The sequence below is a fragment of the Protopterus annectens genome, chromosome 2.part1 (genome assembly GCF_019279795.1).
Source record: "Protopterus annectens isolate FY-2018-M chromosome 2.part1, PAN1.0, whole genome shotgun sequence".
NCBI lineage: Eukaryota > Metazoa > Chordata > Ceratodontiformes > Protopteridae > Protopterus > Protopterus annectens.
The window spans coordinates 39,138,740-39,162,174 of record NC_056729.1 but is presented as its reverse complement, the minus strand read 5'-3'; the positions used below and the strand labels follow the sequence as shown (position 1 = coordinate 39,162,174).

The window sequence follows — 23,435 nt, the reverse complement described above, 5'->3', positions numbered from 1 at the left end:
CCAGCATTTTCTCCAATATGGAAATTAGAAATGTCTGCTAAGTGAACTCTGACAGTAGAAAAACTGGCACCAAAATGAAACAGACCAGCTAGGAAATACATAACTGCCGAAATGGGTGCCATGAGCAGGTCAATGTGATGCTGCTGGGCCTAAATGGAAAACCTTTTCCACTTACTTTTATAAATCTTCCTAGTAGAGGTCTTGTGGAAGGAAATCAAAATCCTCTGAACTGGGGTAGAAAGCCTGGAGTGTCCAGCCATCACCAGAATTGGAGAAACCATCCAGTTAATTTCAAGTTGTGAAGATCCGGGTGGAGTTACCCACCTTGTTTGTTGAAGTACCACACAACAGACATGCTGTTGGCTTCAACTGAAATTGTCCATAAAGGGAGAAAGCAGTGAAGTGCTTGCAACCCTATAAGTACTGCCCTCATCGCTAAGATGCTGATATGCAGGTCGGTCTCCTGGGAAATCCAAATGCTACCCCCAACCAAGCTGTGAGGCATCCGTGGTCAGCTTGGTGATGGGAGTGGGAAGAAAGAACAGTCAACCTTGTTCGACTTCTGGATGGTGAAGCCACCACAAAAGAGAATTTCTGCACATGCAAGACAGTCTTATATAGGATGATTCAGGGGTTGGTGCAGAAGGGACCACTGAAATTACAACGTCCACTGAAGAACTCTCATGTGTAAGTGAGCTGTTGGTAGTGTTATTGTTGTGACCATACAGCCCAATGCCCTGAGGACAAGATTTGCTGGAGGAACTGGAACAGCTAGCATTTGTCTGAAATGCGTCCTTAGTGAAAGAATCCTGTCTGGTGGAAGATAGGCAAGGGTTTTGTTTGTGTCCAAACAAGCTCCTATAAACTCTATCATCTATACTGGTTATACTAGCGACTTCTGAAGATTTATAGTGATCCCTAAAGTTAGAGCCAGTTGCAACAGAAAGTCCCTGGCCTGGATCAGTAGATGCCTGGTTGGTTCGACTATGAGCCAGTCGTCCAGAAACACATAGAATCCCTGCAGTTTGAGGCAAACTGCAAATACTGTGATGCATTTGGTGAACACCCTGGGAGCTGTGGTGAGAGCAAATGAAAATAGTAGTTCTCTGGTAAGAAGAAGAAGAAGGGGGAGAAATGCATAGATTGAGAGATTTTCCCAGTGGAAGGACAGGACATCCACTTTCCAGGCCTTGCTGTGAGGTTCCCTGGTGCAGAATTTGCTTAGCTGGTGATTGTAGGGGGAGGCAAATAGCTCCACCTTCGGGGTACCCCATTTCTGGGTCACAAGGCTGAAGGTGTGGTTTAATTGCCACTCGTGTGGGTCTAGCCTGCAGAGTGGGTAAGAGTGGATTCCCCCCTGCTTGTTGATGTACCTCATCACTGTGATGTTGTTGGTTTTGATTAGAAGAGGCCCCGGAGAGAGAGTAGGGACCCGAAAGCTGTTAAAACGTGCTGAACAGCTAGCATCTCTTTCTGGTTGATGTGCAGATGAATTTGATTTGGGCTCCAGTGTCCCTGAATGCACCTGCCGTCCAGATGTGCACCCCAGACATAGTCTGATGCGTCTGTGGTTAGAGTATGGGTGGCGTGGGGTTGTGTAAATGGGAGTCCCTTATTGTGGTTGCATGCTGCTGCCCACCAAAGGAACTCTTTCCTTAGACAAGTTTTCACAGGTATGATAGTTTCCAGGTCCTGAGAATGTTGGCACCAAAGACTTTTTAAGTACCAGTGAAGTTTCCTCATATGCAATCTGGCATATGGAAGGGAAGTGCAGAACTGATAATGCATAGATCCTGCCTTGAAACGTAGATATTTCCTGCAGGAGTCCCTGACTGGGATATGCAGATAGGCCTCCTTTATGTCTAGGTTGGCTAGCCAAGCATCTCTGGACAGCATAGGGAGAAGCTGCTGTAGGTTGAGCATTTTGAATTTTGGTACCACCAGGAAGAGGTTTAGAATGGATAGATCTAAGATTGGGCGTCAGGTGCCCTGTTTTCTGGGTACCAGGAAAAGTCTGGAATAAAAACATTGTCCTACCTGTTATGCAGGAACAGGCTGAATTGCCTTTATGGAGAGCAGGGATTGAACTTGGTTTTGTGCCTCTGCCCACTGGTTTGGAGAAAGATCTGGGAACCCTTTTGGGGTTGGCAGTATGTGGAAATACAATCTGTACCCCTGGGATATTATGTTGAGGACCCATCCATCGTTGGTGATACAGGCCCAGTTTTTTTGCATGGTAGTCAAGTTTTCCTGCTAGGGGCAGGAGCAATTGGGCAGAGGTGAGGGGAGGAGTTGAGAAGTCATTGTGAATTATTTCCATAAGGGTTGGTGATGGAGGCCCAGTTTTTTGCATGGTAGGCAAGTTTTTCGCCTAGGGGCACAAGCAATTGGGCAGAGGTAAGGTGAGAAGTTGAGAAATCATTGTGAATTCTTTCCATAAGGGGGTGACGTAGCACTCCCTGTTTTAAAAGTGGAGGTAGCCCATTGCTTAGATCTCTGCATGCCCTGAGACTGTTGTTTGGGGGGTCTGCTTCCCCTAGGTCTAGTCTGAGGTGGCCTTGAGGGGGCTGGAAAGGACCAATATTTTGAGGGGCAATGCCTACTGAATCTTGGAGGCTGTACTTGCAAAAAACTTTGACTGTCTGCATAGACTTAGCTTTTTCTTCCATCTTTTTTAAAACCTCTTCTGCTTTGGTGCTAAACAGATTGTTTTTGTTCAGTGGTGCATCCAATAATTTTGATTTGACAAGGTTTGCCAAGGTCTGTTTCTTAAGCCAGGCATGCCTTCTAAGTACAGAACCTGTGACTGCTGCCCTGCAAGATGCTTCTAGTGTGTCACACCCACATTGCAGGGTATGCTTGCTGACTTAGCTTGCAGAATGCATAAGCTCCTGTAATTCTTTATTTTCTGCACAGTCAGGGAAGGTAAATAGTTTTTTGCTTAATAAGTTCCATAGTTTGTTGCTGGTATTTCAGCATGTGGAACTGCCCCTCTACTCTTCTCTCATCAGACCCATTATTGAGTACAATGCACCAATTGGAATGTACCTGGCTAGACATCTCCAGCAGCTGGAGAGACCACAGAGGTACCTAACCAAGAGGATTACTGGCCTCAAACAGTTGCTCTATGCAGCACGATTGAAAAAGCTAAGACTGTTCTCTGTTGCATACCGCTTTCTCGGAGGCAATCTCTGTCTAACGTACAGAGCCATGTCCAACCCAGAATTGTTGAACATGCTCCATCTTAGCAAAACCAAATCTACTCGAGCTACACGCTCTAGGGATATAAACCTCAACACAACAATGAATAGAACATGCTAGAGGGATAGATTCACTTCGCAGAGACTTCCCTTACTATGAAACAGGGTCCCGATCTACATAAGACAGAGCCCCTCACTATCACTCTTCAAGAGGAACCTTGATGAGTGGATGGGTAACAGAAAGTTCACACCGGGGATCACACCAACAGCACTACTAGATAGGGGCCAAGGGTACTAGCTGCTAGTACAAGGGTCTAGGGAACTACTAAAGGGGCGTATTAAGGCACAACGTGGCTGGGCTAATATATGCCTTTGGGCAGATAGCCCAGTACCAACCTATGAACCTATAATGCTCTAATGGCAAGAGGTGCATACTTTTTTACCCCATCAGGTCAGCAGTAGGATTCTTGAAAAGAAATTTGTGTGAGTCAGGGACTCTGTAGTATCTGTCAGGTTTCCTGCAAGCTGGAGGTAAAGTATCAGGAGTAAGACTGGATTCCATAAAGACAACATCCACAACAGGAGGGATAGCTAAGGGTCTGTGCTGTGGTAAATCTAAAAATTCCCTGAGTCTCTTTTTGGACTGAGGATAATCCTGGCATTCCCAATGGAAATGCTCTCTCAAAGTACGTAGGATTTCACCAAATGAAAAATCCTCTGAAGGAATGGATTCCTCTGCATCTGAATCCTCATAAGCAGATGTCTTCATAATCAGAAACCTCAGGGTCGGACTCTTGGTCAGATAAAGCTGTGGGGACATGTCTCTTTTCTTTTTAGCAGGGGAAGACTGGCCTCCCCTAATCAGCATGATAATGTCTTCCGCCCTTTTAAGCAATTGTGATTGTGGCAAGGAAGCAGGCGCTTGAGTTTGGGTCATCGTTTTTTAGGCCTAACTTGTACTCTGGGCCTTAGAAACTCAGTAGTTTTACAAAGAACTGAAGACGCAAAAGAAGTCCTTGGCTTGTGTCGAAAATCAGTAGTGCAAAGAACTTCCTCAGAAGCCGGTGCCTGCACAGTGGCTCTGGGCCCATCCAAGGTAGAGACATCCGCAAGTTCTGTAGTCTAAGAAGAGTCTTGCGGCATACCGGACTCCGAACTGGTCTCGGTAGTTGCATGCAAACCCATCAAAGTGGGCATTAGGGACTGCAAAAGCGCCTCACTGAGTACCGGCGAACTGGCGACTAGCTTAATGGAAGCATCGTCGGCAGTTTTGGACCTGTGTGGTCTGTCTCTGTGTCTTTATCCATATGTTTTTTCGGAAGATCGGAAGTCGGATGGCTTACTGAAGCCATTTTGGAATACAGAGACCGAGAGCGAAAGTATCTAGCTACAATAAGGGCCCGATGACGAATAGTTTGGGTGTTGAACAAAGCACAACACTGACAGTGAGGGACGTCGTGGTCTGGGCATAAACAAGTGACACAGTAAGAATGGAGTGGTATTTGCTTTCCACAGGTGAGACAATTGTTAACTACTTATGACATTGGTTTGAGCAAGAAAAAAAGGATCCCCATTGGGGTATTTAGCTTTAGAAGACTTCAACTTCAATTTCAGAAATGAAAACTCTGGTAGCGGGTGACCGGCACTCGTGCGAACTGATTCTGCTTCGGGCTCCTCCCCAAGAAAGACTACTGTAATGGTGTCAGCTGCCTGTTTTTATACCACTGATGACCTGACGTCAGTCCTGAAGCGACAGCAACTGACGCAGAAATACTAAGCCTCTGGTATTCGGGCCAATTGAGGGCTACCCCTGGCAGGATAACCCTAGTGTAATGACTGCAACAGTGAAACACGAAGAACATCAACACAGCCCACCCCCTGCAAAAAAATGATTTGTAAAAATCTGCAGCACGGCCATTACCACCACACTGCAGCACTGAACATGGCCAAAAGGAACTAAAACAAGAATCTGGCATCGATAGGTTACTGCAGCCTGATGCAGGAGAAACTGATTATTTTTCAGGGTCAAAATTGTTTTCATCTTTTTACAAAGCTTAATGATTTTGAGGTACACCACAGGGGCTTGTCTTTTAATCGGGCATTGTATTTGTGGTAGATGGGGACAAACGCCTTGACGCAGAGATGGGATCTATACTGATCCCCAAACAACAACGTGAATGAATCACTATAGGCCAGGCATACTTACGCGAAACTGCTTTTCACTGAAGAAGCACTTTCGCATAAGTATGCCTGTTGCGGAGATCGTACTACGGTGCAGATAAGGGAATATTCCCTTTTCCTCACTGTAGTGCGATCTGGGAGTGAGAATGTTAAAGTAGGGGGGTGTGGGGGGCATAGCCCCCCACATGGGGGGGTGCAGGGGGGCTTGCCCCCTGCATAAAAGTAGATTTATTGTTTTTTTTTTTAACACACTTTAACGAAAGTGCTTTTTCAGTGAAAGCGCTTTCGTTAAAGTGTGTTCGGTGATTGTGGATTCGGACTATTGAACTTTCGTTCAATAGTCCTAGAGCCACAGAGATACGTGTGGGAATACAAATCGGTGACATAAGTATCTGTTTTAGTTACAGGATCTCGGGTGGAAGGCTCTTGAAATTCTTTAGGTTAGCATACGGTTCAAGGAGGCTGGCCATGGAGAGAGAGACACCTTGACAATTATGCCACCACCAACCCTAAAAAGAAGAACATGCCAGGAATGAGACTGAACCCCTGCCTATGTCACTGATCTGCTGTAGATCACTGTAAGTAGCAGGGCATGAGAATGTTTTCAAGAGTCATGAAATCTCATATAGCAGGTAACTTTGTTTGGGACTACTGCAGTTAAATCTTGTGAGGGAAGGAAAAAAAAGTAGTGTTCAGAAAATTAGTTTATAATTGGCTTGCTTGATCAGGTAGCCCCTTCTGGCTGCTACGTTGTTTTTGAGTACTTTTTTATTTTGCAGTGTGTACCACTGGTGACTCGGCACCACCCAGCTCATACCAAGATGACAGGCGCTGCACCAGTACAAGACATGCAAAAGGAATAGAAAAACAGAACATATTAGTACGTACACATGGCAAATATTCAGTGACAGACACACAAGGAAGAAAAAAGGGAATGGGGGACATATGGTTATGTATGACAGTTGAAGAAATAACTGAAAGAAAGAGCAAGGAAAGGATGAAGTTTCAAATAGACGACTAAAGTAAATGTAGTGAGCAGGAGAGTTTTGACAAAGGGATTTCATTATGTTATGGCAATCCGAATGAAACATGAGTATTTAGCATTATAAGAAAGATTTTTCTTCAGAATTTGGGTTATGACTTGGAATTTGGGAAAATGCTCTCCACGTGTTTGGTACATGACTGAGAAACTGTGATTTGTGCATTGGAGTTTATTAATAAGGTAAGGCCAGTTTGACAAATAGCTCTAACAAGATGTGCTGAAAAAGGATTCTAAGTTCAGGAGTTTAAATACTGGGATCCTAGGAAAAGCTGTGCTCTCGCTTTTTTTTATTACAGTTTACCGTTTTGAATTTGATAGTGTATGGTTGTGACTTGTTCTACTGGGTTAGAGGACAATGAAACTGACAGATCGTGTTGGACATTATCTGTACTTGTTTAAGATTCTTTTAGACGATGCTGTGATGATGGGTACATCATATTCTAACTGTGCAAGAAATACTCTCTTTAATTACACTATTCTCCTTTTAGGTGAGAGGAGAAATGAACTCTATTGCTCAATAATAGTGAATTATGCTCCTTGGAGACATAGGTGGCGATATCAACTGTATCTCACTGCATCTCCTCTAAGGGAGACCATCTGCCTAAGGTCATTCACACTAATATTGGTAACAAAAAGATCATATTCATGTATATTATGTATGAAAACAATATATTTATTTATTTGACGTGTTGACCGGGAATGTCTGACTGAGCTTGCGCCCTTTTTCAGCAGAGGCCCAGGAAGAAAAGCTCCACAAAATATTACACACACCATAAAAATGTTTACAAACAGTGCAGTATACATGAGGTAATATAAACATGCATTATAATGCTTGGATAACCACTTGTAGCCTGAGAATTTAAAAGGTGTTACTTACAAAAAAGGCAATAAAACAATATGCTTAAGTCATTCATATACATCCAATACATAAGGAATTCACCATTTAGTGGGGAAGAAATGACAATTAACTCAGAGTTTAAGATAAGAGTACAAAAAGTACTGTATATCAAATCTTAGTTCTTACAGACAACAGCATGAGCATCAGTAATCAGAAGCAGATGGGAAGTTGACAGAGAGAGCAGGTGATAGAAAACGGTCAAGTGTTAAGAGAAAAAAAGGGGGACTGGCTATGGGTAAAAGAGGAAAAATTAGACATTTTTTAATTTACAAATAAGAGAAGAGAGTAGTAGGAGTTAGAATCAAATGAAATCTAAGAAACAGGAGTAAGCTAAGTGGGAAAAGAAGGAAGGGAGATAAATGTGAGTAGTGGAGAAATTCAGTGAAAAAGGTACTAGGAGTTAAGAGTTATGTGGCTAGAATTAAATATGAATTGATAAGGGGCTGTATGCAAAAGGGGTTAGGTGATTCAGTTTGTGGTGGTTGCGTACAGGAGCAAGTCCAGATATTTGTAAAGTGGACTTTTAGGGCGATTTTAAATGGCTGGGGCTGTGTGACAGATCTGATTGTTAAAGGTAGCTTACTTCAGTGGCTAGAGGGAAGATAGTTGTAGAGGGGGTAGCTTACTTCAGTGGCTAGAGGGATAGTTGTAGAGGGTTTCAACAATTGAATTTTAGGTTTGTAGATGTCAAGGAGGTTTTGGGTGGTGCTTCTAAGTTTTCTGGTTGGGGGGGTAGTCATTTAAGATGTTGGAAATGTCAGAGCAGAAGGAGGGTTTGTAGAAGATGGAGTGGATAATATTAAGTTGATAGACAATAAGTTGATTGGGGAACTCAAGCCAGTTCAGTGTTTTCAACACCAGGCATTGATAGAATTTAGGTTGAGTGTTGGCGGCAAATCTAGCTATATTGTGATATGTATTTTCCATCTTATTCAGTAGTACCGCCTGTAGGTTAGTGAGGATTTGGGAGCCATAGAAGAAACACAGTAGGAGTAACCATCTTGCCTCTGGTGTGAGATATCTTTTGTTATGGTACAATAAGCCAAGCCTTTGGTTAGTATTTCTGGTACAGTAATTTATATGAAGGCCGAACTTTAGTTTATCATCCAATTATGACCCCTAGTAGTTTGGTATGGGATTCAACATTGATGGTGGTGTTGTCTAACGAGGTGATAGTGAAGGCTTGAGGTGTTATGAGAGAGTGATTTAGGCAGAAATAGCAGTAGTTTAGTTTTCTTAGCATTGAGTATTAGCTGGTTATTGGTTAGCCAGATCTCAATACCTTTGAATGCTTGCTGGGTTTTGGAAAGCAGGTCTGAGGAATAATCAGAGGAGGTGATGACTGTAGAAGTGTCCACATATTGGATGAGCATTGCGTTGGGGCAGTATTTATAAGGTCCTATGATGGAGCCTTGGGGCACACCTGTAGTGACTGGCAGAGGAGGGGACAGTGTAGAAAGCCATCTAACAGATTGTTGCCTATTGGACAGGTAGCTGCTGAACCAAGAGATAGTGAATGGGGACAGATTAAGTTCTGCTAGTTTATAAATGAGCAAAGGATGAGACAAATAAAACTGTTAACCACCTGAAAGGATCATCTTCAAAGGCAGAAATATATAACAACATTTTTAAACACCTTTATTAAATTATCACTTAAGATACAGACAAATATACATTAGCAAAAAAAAAAATTCCTTTTACATACATTATAGATCTTACAGAAATAAATGGAAGTTGTGGGAACAATATGCAGAATAATGTTCAGGAGGAGGAGTGAGTGAGTTTATGGGAAGGCAGGAATTCATCAATTAGCTGATTCTGCCAAGCCCGTTCCCTTGGCTGTGGTTTCGCTAGATAGTAGGTAGGAACAGTGGGAATCTCGTTCATCCATTCATTTGCGTCACTAATTAGATGATATGGCATTTGGATACCTTAAGAGAGTTATAGTTACTCCTGCCGTTTACTTGCGCTTCATTGAATTTTTTCACTTTGACGTTCAGAGCAGTGGGCAGAAATCACATTGCGTCAACACCTGTCTCGGGCCTTTGGGATGCTTTGTTTTAATTAAACAGTCGGATGCCCTGTTTGCACCAGTTCTATGTCAACTGCTAGCCGCTGGACGATGAGGGATGCTGGTTGGGTGAAATTTAGTAAAATTTGGTGAAATTGTTTGTTCGGAGTAACCCTAGGGTCAAAAAGAAGTATGTCCGTCAAGTTCAACTCACATTTTGGTAAAACAGAATAAGGGAAAAGGAATATGCTATAAATGCACTACATCAAAGGACACAGAACTGAAAAGAAACTAACAAACGACACAGGTTTATACAGGACAGCTAGGGGTGCACTGATTTAAAACCAATATCAGGAAATGTTACTTAAAAGACAAGGTGAAACATGCTTAAAATGTACAGACAGTGAGAGACAGTGTGAAGCTACACAAGGGTTTAAAGGTATAAGAAGCAAATACAAAAAAGGAAGGTAATAGAAGAATTAGCAAAAACATCAACTGAGCTTGACAATCCAAATATCTTTCCTCACCTCATACTATATTCATACAAAAAAATCTGAAAAGCAGTCAAAATTCTGGGAAACTTTCAAGTCACACAGTATTTGCCCACCTCCGAGGCCACAACCCGACACCCAAGTTGAGCACAAAAATGTACTCATATTACATAATACCTACTTGTACACATCTAACGACATTAGCTCAGACTCTAAAAAGTACAAATTTTTCATATTATTTTTCCAATACTCTGATCATATAAAGAAGACTAAAATCAACCATTAAAATTAAATCAAAAAGATTAACTTTTGAAAATGCTCTACAAAGCAATTTCAGTATATACATTTGCTACAGTGATGGCGTGTTTTGATACACTAATCAGTCAGTCTTAAACCTTCTGATAATTGATGCAAAAAGTCTACACTTAAAATACCACCAGTTCACAAAACATGTCAGTCCTCATTCTGGGTGGTCTCTGATTCAGCATTGCTATGTTCAGAGATCCAGCAGCCTTGAACACAACAACTAATGATGAATAAATAAGAACTATGCCGAAGCATACATCTCATTTTCACTTATCTTCATTAAACTGGTTGTTGTTGTGTCTTTCGGCTTTTCCCGGTTAGGGGTCGCCACAGCGGAACTCCAGTCCGCTAATGATTGGCAGTGGATTTTTACGTGCTGGCTTGCCGGGCCTAACGCACAACCTTCAACGAAGGAACACCCATTCACGCATGTCGCCACACAGAAGACGCTCTTACTGAGAATCGAACGGGCAATGTCTAATGGTACAAAACTAAGGAAACAGAAGTGCATTCAGACCAACCAAATAGTGAATCCAAATGATAGCATGAAGCAGAACTCATGTATTTACCTGAACAGCTTTTTTTTTTTTACATTGTTTCCACAAAGGAAAGCACCCTTGCACTTATTAGTCTACTACTTAAAAAAAAAGAAAGCCTCTTTAACAATTCCTTTCTGTCTGAAACTTTGCAGACACACCAGTGAATCATCCAAAGTTAAATATGGCCTACTTTTTTACTCAAATGGCAAACAAGGTGACTCAACTCAAAAATGTAATATGACATCAGCAAGAGTCATGTACCTTCACAATGACAGTGGATCCGTCTAGGAATCATCATTTTGGAGGAAGGGGCTTAATGCACATTCCCCAAAACAAAAGAAAATTATCAGATTCCCAACAATATTTACAGTGATGTCAATAGGGGTACTTTATTTTTCTTTCCTGCTAATATAACACTCAATACCGAAGATTACTTCCATACTGAGCCTAAAACTAAAAGCCAAGAAATGTATCATCATATCCTTCAGCAAGCATGACTTCCCTTGTAACTATCCCATTGACAACACTTGTCAACACTTACCTTGTAATTATCCCATTTCAGCAACACATGAACTGAAATTATGATCAGGGACCTGAATTATAATTCTTTAAATATATGGGGAGTTTTTTTAAATGTCATTGAATTACTAGATTAAAAACGCCAGGAGTGTGGTATGTCTAACAGCTATAAATACTAACACTTTATACTGTTACACAAATGGCAACCAGAAAGTGCACCTCTACACAAACAACAACTTTAAAACTTTTAGTAAACACAGACCAATAGTAATTTTCACAAATTCAAAATGGTACATGAAAGTATCATTAATCTACATGGCAGAACTACATAAATTAGCAGAACAGTGTCAGTTCATAAGTGTACTAATATGTTAATGGATAGACCAGCTGTAGTCCATATGATGAAATCATCCAAACAAATAACTCAGGCATAGTTTAATACATTATTAATAATATAACTATTTAAGGGGGTTTCTATTAGATGACCGAAGACGCATTCTATCAAATGTGTCTTGGTCAAACTTAAAACAACAAAAAGGCAAAATAGTGAACCGGCTTTTAAGTGATTCTTTCCCAGGGAAAGAATTTGCTTGGTCGCTTCCGTTACTGTGCCGTTTTCGGCACTGCAGTGCGATCTCAGAGTTGGCATATTTAAGTAGGGGGGTGGGGGGTGAAGCCCCCCACTTTGTGTATTCTTTCAATTTTTTTCCCTTTTTTTGGGAACAGCAATTTTTTTCCCTTGGAAAAAAAATCGCTGTTCTGAGCTTTCGAGATTGTAAGCTTTCGCTTACATAGGGTCGATTATTCATTGTACACTTTTTTTAAGTGTTCGATGATATAATACAGACCCATTTAAGGCATATAAAAGTAAGAATATTTTCAGAGGCAGGAGGTGACACAAGGCAAGTAATTGCAGGTTCAAGTAAAAGGCTACATAAAATGCATTAGAAAGGTCATACTGAATGAGTGTGCAAAAGAAAGGTTAACAAAAGAGTGCAAGTGGTAAACATAAAATGGAGAATTGGTCAGACTCAAGCTACAGCAGTGATGTCCTTTACTAAGTGCACTGACCAAAAACCTACCAGAGCTTGTTGATCTCAGACAGCAATCACTGCAAGCTATAAATGGATTTACCAGTAATGCCAACTACTGCACATTCTAAGATAGGCAATGACACACCGTTACCAAAAGTCATTCTTCCTTCTGTTGCTATTTAGTGGCTTAGTTTGTGGCAAGCCCTCATAGAGTATGCACTTTGGTTCACATCTTGCCAATGTGTATGTATGCGTGTTTGTTCAGCCAAACACCAAGGGATCTGTATTACATAATGTTACTGACAGTACCTCCAAAGGGTGAAATGACAGACCAAACTGTCTGTAATTTTCGGAAGTTTTTGAGGGTTTCTAAAAAGCATTCCCTCAGATTTTTTTTCAGTTCACATTTAATCCCACATCTGCAATTCAGATTAATCTGCTCCATAAAAAAATGTTGTGAGTCTTATCTAGATTATCAGTGTAAGGAATATGGTCCAAGTTTGAGGAAAATTTTGGGGAAAAAAAAGGGTGGGCCTAGTTTAGGAACACCACTGGAGACTACTAAATAATGAGAAAAATAGTTTACCAGCATCTTGAAGACACAATGCTGCAGACAAATGGTGAAGCAGTACAATATAAACTCCAAAAAAAGTTTAAGGTGGTGCATAAAATCAAACACTGTTGAAAAATCAATGCAGCTAACCCCAGAAGAGTTCTCCACATTTTGCTATCAGCCCCTGATGGAATAAGAAGGATTTTAGATGAGGTGACCCCTGCTAGCAATTTAGCAAGTGTACAGAGAGACGTTTATATATCTGCATGTGTTACAATGAACACAGTATGGGAAGTTGAATCACTGTAGATGTTTCCATAGTCCAGCAATGGTACAGTAGTTTAAAAACATGCTAATTATATGTTACTTAGACAGGAAAGTGTCACATGCCTTGATAAACTCTGGGCAAAACTTATTAAAACCACATGAGCCACAACTAGGTATATTTTTCAGCCATCAGTTCACTTCTTTGCGTGGGAACTGTTGAAAATAGGCAATAATTCAATGGCTATCTGTGGAAGAGCCACTGTTGCATTACTATCCTTGCCTGTAAAGTAGGCAAAATAACTGGCAAATAATATTAGCAATTTCTTTGGAACAAGTAACATACCAGTTATTTAACCTCAGAGCATTTTATCTAATTGTCAGACTGTTAATTTCACTCTAAAATGACATTAGATTGCCAGTGGTGTGTATTTAGGCAGAACGCACTACTAGGCAATTTGTGCTCTAGAGCAGTGCAGGAGACTACAAAGGGACCTCATCAGCTGAGACCCCCCCTCCTGACTACGACATTTCTATGGGATGCTCAGCAGAGTTCAGCTGCACCACACTGCTGCATGGAGGGATGTGAATGGGGACACCTTCACATAACTAAGCAAGTTGTCTACTAATACCACCCTAAATGTCCCACTTTCAACTATGAGGTAATTTCCTGTGTCTGTTGAACTCACGGATCAAAAATAAAATAATCAAGACAACAGCCACGGACCAGGATAATAAAATATATTGCAACAGCCATTGCCTTTCTGCTGCAAAACAAACAAGATAATCAACATAAAGTTTATGTTTACCAGCTTGTTAGTTTTATAGCAAAACTTTATGTACCTATTTGATCAGTTTGTTTTCTATTTTCACCATCAGAAAAGCTTACAGAAACATGAGATGACAAGTCGCAAAAGTATCATTATCATGGATCACCCAACTATACAATGACACACCTGCTTCCTGTGGAAATTATTCCTGAGATTAGAAAGAAAATAACACATTCATAAATTTTTAACAACATACAAACTTAGCAATTAAAACACTTCTATTGTGAATTAAGAGCTTTTATTGTAGTAAATTCACTAAAAAGGAAAAAAAAAAAAAAACAGTACAAAGACATTCTGGAAAAATAGTTGTGCATAAGCCTCAAGGGGTCATGTAGCATGTGGCTTAGACTGTGGTTGTATGCGTTTCCTTTGTATTACCCATCATGAAAACATTTCATACTTTTTTCAGAAATACCACATCCTTTTGCGTATAATAAAGCACATTAAGAAACTGCTCTGACACAGCATGACATTGCTGTAGCAAGTGTTGCGTAGAGACAGATGAGAATTTTTACATTTTGCATAACACAGAATTGGCAGACCACTAATAACACCAAGCACTGATGAAGACATACTTTTTAACAGTCTGTTTAAGAACACAGGTTAGGTACTCTTCCTTTCAGATGCTCATGCACAACAATGTTTAAAATAGCTGTTAAGGCATTTGATACAGAAACACATTACTGCTTACTTGTACGGCTAATTGGTATGTTGTGTAGAACAGGCAATGCAGTTGCCTTATTTCCTGCTTAGGTTTGAATGAAGTCACAACTTAACCTCAAGGTATAAAATATGTAGGAATCATTTAGGTACTGTGTCTGCTACTACAGTGCAGATCTATAGCTTACATAATATGCAATATGTTTACATTCTTTCTGCCACACTGTAAGTTTATAATTTATACAAAGTGCAAACTAGTGAGAGTACGGAACAGGTTGAGGACCCTGGAGAGGTGGAAACATGCTCTAGAGAGGAGAGGAATGAAGGTCAGCAGGACAAAGACAGAATATACATGTGTATGAATGAGAGGAGGATAGAAAAATGGTGAATATGCAAGGAGTGGAGTTGGTGAAAGTGGATCAGTTTAAATACTTGGGATCAACAATTCAGCGTAACTGTGAGTGTGGAAGACAGGTGAAAAAGAGAGTACAGGCAGGGTGGAGAAGAGTATCAGGAGTGATTTGTGACAGACAGTTACCAGTAAGAGTGAAAGGGAAGGTCTACAAGAGGGTAGTGAGACCAGCTAGGTTACATGGGTTGGAGATGGTGGCATTGACAAAAAGGCAGGAGGCAGAGCTGGAGGTGACAGAGTTAAAGATGTTAAGATTTGCACTGGATGTGACATGGATGGACAGGATTAGGACTCAGAGGGCCAGCTCCGGTTGGACAGTTTGGAGACAAAGCCAGAGAGGTGAAATTGCATTAGTTTGGACATGTGCTGAGGAGGGATGCTGGGTATATTGGGAAAAGGATGTTAAGGACGGCGCTGCCAGATAAGAGGAAAAGAGAAAGGCCTAAGATAAGGTTTATAGATGTGGTGAGAGAGGACATGCAGGTGGTTGGTGTGAAAGAGCAAGATGCAGAAGACAGGAAGAAATGAATACAGATGATCCGGTGTGGCAATCCCTATGGGGACAGTTGAACGAACAAGACAATATGTTGACATTCTTTCTGCTACACGATATGTTCATAATTTATATGAAGTATGATTTGGTTATACTCCTTGCAGATGCAATAATGTGAAACTCTCACAGCTCCTATAAAGAGTCTGGAAGAATCAGAAAAAACACAGCCTTGACTTATAGGCACATTACAAATGTTGCATTTGTTTTTACTTTCTGTGTTGATTTACTGGTCCCACCATTTCTCTTTTTTGTTTATCATGTACAAGTTCCCTTGGATGTTCTGCACTCAATGGTGTTGCACTTTATTGGCAAGACTACAACTGACACTTATGAAATGTAGGTATCAGCCACTCAGGTCTCAGCCTGAAATTACAAAGAAAATCAGAATTTCAAGAGTACAACAAAATACGCATATGTAAAATACCATTATCAGCTGTTAAAATATGAATAGTATTTACAAAAATCAAGACAATCTCACATAGAAAGCCATGTAATAACCATAAGTGTATGTTATTTAAGTGGACATGATGGGACAGTCGAGTGGAGTGCAGGATTTTGAGCAAAGGTTGTGAGTAGTTGAACAGGAAAGTTAAATTAAGCAAAACATGTGAAGATTGATACACCAGAACCTGCCACATGAAGGAAAGTAAGACTGTTGCTAGTAAGAAAAACAGTGATGTAGCTCAAGATCAGTGATATGGCTATATGGATGACATTGGCTGATGACAGCATTATCACGCAGAGTTTCGTTTTGTGGCCTAATCAACTAAATTTGCCAATATGAAGACCATAATCCACAGAAAGTGTGAAAAGGAACTATATCTTATCCAAAAAGCTCATCACTTTCTATACTTAAATCTTTAGTTTCTTCCTTTGTTTGTATTATTACTTTGCATGCTTTTAAAATTAAATTTACCATCACTTCTACAGTGCTTTTATTTAAACAGAAATTATATTCTAAACAGTAGCTCAAAAAATAAAATCACTCTAGGAACTAGAGTGGAAAGAATATCTGCCCAAATCATAGGAGCTACTTTGGAAACTGTTGTAGAATACATTACTTTGGCCAAAGTAACTTTTTTTTGGGCATATGAAATGGTGATAACACTGACCATTTGTATGTAGGTGGGATAAAGAGACGGCATCTCAGTATTACTAAGAGCGCTGAAGAAGCAAAGTAAGTGTTTTTTCTTAGTGCTGAAAGGGCACGCATGACATTTTTTTTTAAAAAAAACTATTTACTTAAAAAAATATGAAATTAGTAAAATATTTCCGGCTATTTGTTACACATACACATATGCGTGTATATATATATATATATATACATATATATATATAAACACACACACCTTTATTTTTCCTTGTGCCACTGCCAGGCTCTGTGCCGATGCCATTAGGCATTTTTTTCTTAATCTACCATGTCCATGTCCGAATACCGAAGCGACAGTTTATCAAATATTATTCATTAGTCCCTTTACAAACGGTGCCGTGCGAAACATAAACATAATGTCAAACTAAGGAAAACACTACCTAATGAAGCCAGCATCCCCACAACCATAAACTATAACCCAAATGACAAAATGACCAGCACACAGCTGGAACGCAAAACGTGTCCAGATTTGGCACGCAAAGCAAGGGCAGTTAATTCTTCACCCAGATTTTCGTTCAACAAAGGCAGCCATTGTTTGCATGAACATATCACTTTAGGATGACAAACTCGCTGCCTATAGCCGTACATAGGGTAACGCTGTAGGCTCCGTTTCCCTCGAGCTATACATAACCATGTACACAACCACCATTACCACTACAAGTCCAAGTTGTCGGCGAACAGATAGCCCAAAACAGCAAGAAAAACAAGGTGGGTGCGCGCGCGTGTGCTTTGGGGGCGGAGGGCTAAATATTCAGTCCGACACGTATTATGTACAACCGAAGAATCACTACGTTCACGGGTTCAGTTACTACTGTATGTATTGTACTTGCCACTGCCTGCCACGTTAGACTACGTCTACTGCCACGTTTTAAGTACTGTCCAGCACCTACAATTCCTTCCCACACTGCACCCCCCTCCCCCCAAAAAACTAATTATGTACATTCAAGTTCCCTCAGGGTAAATAAACTCCTAATGTCATCTTCTTTCAGCCATCTCGATTATGATGGGAACGGTGGTACAGATTTGATCCATCACCAGGAACGCTAGTTCTCAAAAAAAGGAATTGGGAAATGCATTCGGGTGGAATAAAACGTATACAATGCAGATCCACTCACGTACCCACACTAACTTATTCTAAGAATAAAATGTAAAAAATGTTAATGTGTTCTGCTGCCTAATACATGAACAAATAAGAGAAATGGCAAACATAACAATCAAGATCTCACTTTCCCGTTAGTCGCCTCGAGCCTACAACTACATTCCTAAGAAGCAACGACGACCAACACAAGAAGTCAAAGACCAACGTAAGGAGGCAAGAAAAGATAAGCTAAAAAATGGTATGGGTACTATTAGGATAGACTACTGCCAGTGCCTACCTTACTCCGGCGAAACTCAGTGTAAAGTGTGCTGCCCTTTTGTAAAACGACTCCTTCACCTGCTGCTTCCTAAGAAACAACCTCTAGGTCTGTCACTCACTGCCTTTTTTGCCGTTCGTGCCTCAAGATAGTTAAGCTGGTAAAAAAAAAAAACACTTGTACAAATACAGGCGTACTGGCTCTGATACCTAAACCAGAAAGAGCCAGTTTTTACAACCTCTCCGCGGTTGAAGATCTAATTAATATGGAAGAGATTGCCTTTGACGTGTAAGGTATTAGCCCCGCCTACTACTTCTCGCTGACGTAGGAAGTGTTTGTAGGTTTACTTCACCGCTGCTTTGTTGGCTTTCTCTGCTCCTCCTTTGTGTACAAATGGTACATATTTGACAGTTGTCAAATGGGGAGACCCTCTAACGTTTCCAGGTGTACCGGGGACGGTCGTATAAAATTGTTGTCGAAAAACTAAAGGCTAGCTATAGACGTGTTGAAATGCACTTCAATATTCATTCAGTAAAAATAGTTGTATGCCATAAATGCAGTGCTAGATACTGGTTATTTGTAATATAACCATATTTTACTAAGCCAGTTAAGAAAATGTCCGTAATAGTGTCTTATGCTACTCACTGAGGGTTTATTTTCGTTTATAATATGTAAAATTCAAAGCTGTCGCTGGAAGCTTTGCGTGGCTTCTTAATATCTATAGTAGTAGAGTTGTAGCTTTCCAATTTTATATTGCTAGAAGATCCGTAATTATTTAAGAGTTATAACTAGACGAGGACAAGGCTCTACAAGCTGACTGCTACAGCACTGTGCTTATCTGTTAACAAAAATCAAGGCTTGGTTTAGTGAAGCTCTTGGTCCAACTAGTTTATTTAACGTAGGAGCTAAGCCTTGATGCATTGCCTATTATTTTGAAACATCTACTATATAACTATAAATTATACCTTTATTTAAGGAAATGAATGACCAAATTAATACAAATACGTTTAATGGTCTTAACTCGTGTTTTTGTTTTCTACTCGAGGTTAGATTAAACGGAAAACGTTGTCTTTCACCACCTGTTGCAGTATAACCATAAGGAAAAGCTGTTCACACCATCATTGGGATAGGGAAGTCCTCTGCCTTGCTCATCTTGCTACTGCATGACGCGAAACGCAATTTAGGTAATAGATGAGCAGATTGGCTAGATATTGTCTTTGCAATGGCATCAGTGATAGAAACATGCTGCAGCATTCAGGAATGCAATAAGTCTGTGTACAAATAAACACTGTGTCATCTGGTTTTAACATCTCTAGATGTAAGTGTGAGGAAAGGTCATCATAACTCTTAACCCACCACCTTTTGAATGTGGAATAATGCTCTCATAATGTGGAGCAAGGGTAGCTGGGGTGGTGCCGCGGTTAGCGTTGCCGCCTCACAGCAAGAGGTTCTCTGGTTCGATTCTCAGCAGGGGTGCCTTCCGTGCGGAGTCTGCATGTCCTCCCTGTGGTCACGTGGGTTTCCTCTGGGTGCTTCGGTTACATCCCAAAGACATGCAGTAGGTGGATTGGGCACTCTAAATTGGCCCTAGGTGTGAGTGTGTGCATGTGGGTGTGCCTTCTTTGGAAGGTTGGGCGCCGGGCTGGCAACTCAACACCATAAAACTCCACTGCCAATCATGAGCAGACAGATGATCTGCTGTGGTGACCCCTAACCAGGAAATGCCAGAAGAAGAAGACTCTCATAATGTGGAACAAATGGGCAAAATGTGGAAAACTTACTAACAATTTGAATTAGGAATCTCACAAGGTGGTTAAAATATGTCACTTCAACATTATCTTGATAGATTAATACGTTTTGTATTATTTAGCATTTGTAAACACTGAAAGTGTGACAGCCTTTCTCAGTGTTAAAACAAAGAGTAAAAAGGTCACACAGAAAAAAAATCAATCAGTTAAAACACACAAAAAGAAAAATCTAGCAAAGCTAGAGTTTCCGCTGTGTGATACCTTAAACCTCTTGTACTAGAGGTGACATGGGCTATATGCAAATTACCATTTAAGGATATCAAGTGTTTCATCTAAATGGCAATTCTGAATGTCCATAACTTTTTCTTTTTAAGTCTATTTATGGGCATTTTCAGGCCAATAAAGCCAAACTCTGCATGGAACATGTACTTTTTAGACTCAAAGTGATGAACATTCCTGATAATGAGGTACATATTTGAGAGGTATGAGTCTCACAGCAGTTGTATCTCTAAAAATATTTTTGTCAAGTGAAACAAAAAGTTAAATATTGTTTAATTTAAAATTTATACTTTTACTTGTATTTAATGTTTTATTTTTAACAGATTCGTAATCAGGGTCATGTAGGCATTTTTAAACTATCATTCTAATCACAATAAACAAAAAACAGCAATGAAATGAACAGTAGTATAAATAATGCCAGTTTTCAGCAGTAAACCTAAACTTAAAAGCATAACCATGTTTGGAAATCATAAAATGGGTGGAAAAACATGGAGGCTTCAGTTAAAAATAAAACCATTGACTAGAAGAAAAAGAACAACAAGGATAAGCTTTTCAAAAACTAAAACAATGGAAAATGAAGTGTTGATTAGATAAAAAAAATGTGTTAGTAAAAACTCAAAAGATACAGAAAATGAGGCTATCTGAGAAGAGACACAGTACTGGGCATACCAACATCCAAAACAAGTTTAGTTCAACGAGAAGGGGACTTACTGCTTATAGAAATATGCAGAAGGGATGTGATAATAATAAGAATGAAGAAATAGTTGTGAATGCACATTGGTTGTTACAAATGGGAAGGTGGATTGATTAGGCCATGGCTACAGATTCAATGGAGAATATTGTTCTATGTAATAGGGGCAATATAGCCAAAGACTGTATGCCCAATATTAAGTGAGCATTTAAGGTCCTTAGGTGGTCATGTTCAGGAGAGTTCTTAAATAGATTTTAATGATGGACAGTGGTTTAAAATTTAGAATTGTAGACATGAGAAGTAGGTAATCTACTGCTTATTGACCTCCAGTTAAGTGACACTTACCATACACATAGACCATCTTGTGCTAAGTCATTTAAAAGAAACCTTCCCAAACCCCAAATACCTTCTGAGACTACAAACAGCAATGCCTATTCTGAGCAATCTTTAAAGCACAGACCAAAAGCTACAGCAAACACTGCTTATAATCCTACAGCCGATGGTCCCCCAAGATTAAAGCCCATTAGCCAAGCAAACATTTTACCTTGTCATAGGGAATTCCATTGTACAACACACAGATACCCCAATCACTGGTCAAGGCAAGAAGAGGATAATGGTCAGCTGCTTATCTGGAGCCAGGATCTGCAATATCATGTATACACTCAAGTCACTGCATCACAGGTACAAATATGATTCAGTCATAGTCCATGTGGTTGAAATGACCTGAGACGTACCTCACTGGACTATATGAAAAGAAACATTATGGATCTCTCTGAATATGTGTCAAAAACAGGTGTGCGCCTAGCATTGAGAAGCATTCTTGTTTCACCTAACATGATGTCACAGTATGAACAAAAAAATGACTGATTTTAACTTAGTTTCCGGTGTCATTCCAGGGGAGGATTCAATATCTATCAGCATGAGAGGACATGATTAATAGACCTCATTGCTTTGCCAAGGATGATCAGCACCTGTACTCCTGGGCTTTTGGATATTAGCTAAAACTTTGTCCAACTCCTTAGAGCGTTTTTTAGGCAATGAAAAATGACAAACCTTCCAATATAGCAAAAAAAAACTCAAAGCAACCTTAAGGAGTTACTGCTCAGTGCTAAAAGTCTCACCAAAAATCTTCACGCCCCCAGTAAAATTCAAGTTGGGGCCCCCAAGGCACTTCCAGTGTAAGTATCACCCTGTCACTTGCACCCCTTTAAGCAAACTTTTACTTCATGCTGCAAACTTTTAGGAGTAGTATGCACAGATTGATCTGTAGTTATAATGCTGTTACATTACAACAGGTCAGTGTACCAGGGTCTATATTACAACACCGAACTTACAGGAGTCCGAACGTTGTAATATCGAACCCTTATGTTTGAAATGTGAAAATAGCGAAGCCACGGAACACTGATTTTTTTCCCAGGGAAAAAAAATTGGTGGGCCATTTTCACAGCTTTGCTATTTACTCCACTGTGTGCGATCTCGGAGTTAGTATATTTAAGTAAGGGGGTGTGGGGGCAAAGCCCCCCACATTAATTTAAAGTGTACGTGTTTTGTTTTTTTGTACCAGAACAGTGATTTTTTTTCCCTGGGGAAAAATATCGCTGTTCTGTGTTTTCGTACTTTTTGGGTTTCCAACTTCCTGGTTTGATATTACATCATTCGAACTCCTGTGAGTTCAACAATGTAATATAGACCCAATGTACCACACTATGTTAGCCCTTCTCAAAAAGGGGCATTTACAGTTACTGGCATTTAGTTGCAACAGTGATACATCACAACTGTATGTAAAGGTCTGAATTTGAGTGAAATGGCACCTTAGGCCTACTGTTTCAGCCCCTCCAACACACACACACACACACACACACACACACACACACACACACACACACACACACACACCAAACCTTCCAGTCCTGCCTTCTGTTTTCTATGTACCGTAAAGTGCATTTTTATTTGTTTTCCTCTTTACACAACCTTATTATCCATTATGGCTTAAACATAAATTATGATTAAAGAAAGAAATTCAGTGTTGCTGTTGAGCTTTAGTTTTCCTTGTATCCTTTCAACACACCTTTCCTAACCAGGACACCACAGTAATAACCATTTAGGAAATAATGCAAATAAGCCAGGTCCAAGAAGCCGTATGGTTATAGATACTATGGGATGTATTTCTGAGCACTTTCCTAACCTTTTAATCCAATGGTGGCCTAAACAAAAATCAAGAGTAAGAAAAGAATTCCAGTCTTTTTTTGTCTTTCAAGGAAGACTGGTCCAAACCCACAAAGCTAATAACTCTGCTGGTGAATCCCTGTTTGCCAACTTCATTGGTAAAACCTGGAATTCATTGCCAAATTATATAACCCTACAATCCTCCAAAATTCTCTTAAAAAAAAAAAAACCTCAAACAGTATCTCAAAGTGAATTGGCTATGCCCATGTACCAACCCTGATTAAGTTATAAACTAAAAGCATATTCTGCAATTATCATAACTTGTAACTATATCACCAAGCTCTGCTTCCAATCTGATGTCTCTTACTTTTAATTATCTGTCCATGAGAATTGTGAGTCCCTACTAGGGAGCACTACTAACCCATTGTATATAATCACTTTGTTTTTATAATTGTTTGCTAACTTCTGTGTAATCTATGTGTTTGTCTATGTGGAGCTTTTCTCCCCGAGCCTCCGCTGAAAATGGACATGTATCCAGTCGGACTATCCCGGT

At 40.1% G+C, this 23,435-nt stretch overlaps 1 protein-coding gene across 1 annotated transcript in view; it reads right to left on the bottom strand.

Moving 5' to 3' along the window:
• The window catches only part of SMOX (spermine oxidase), a 416,267-nt gene extending 397,998 nt beyond the window's left edge, over positions 1-18,269 (bottom strand). The window contains exon 1 of the mRNA XM_044062005.1: positions 18,020-18,269. The gene's annotated coding sequence lies outside the window, so the exon portion shown is untranslated. The remainder of the gene's footprint in view (positions 1-18,019) is intronic.
• Between the last annotated feature and the right edge of the window lie 5,166 nt (positions 18,270-23,435).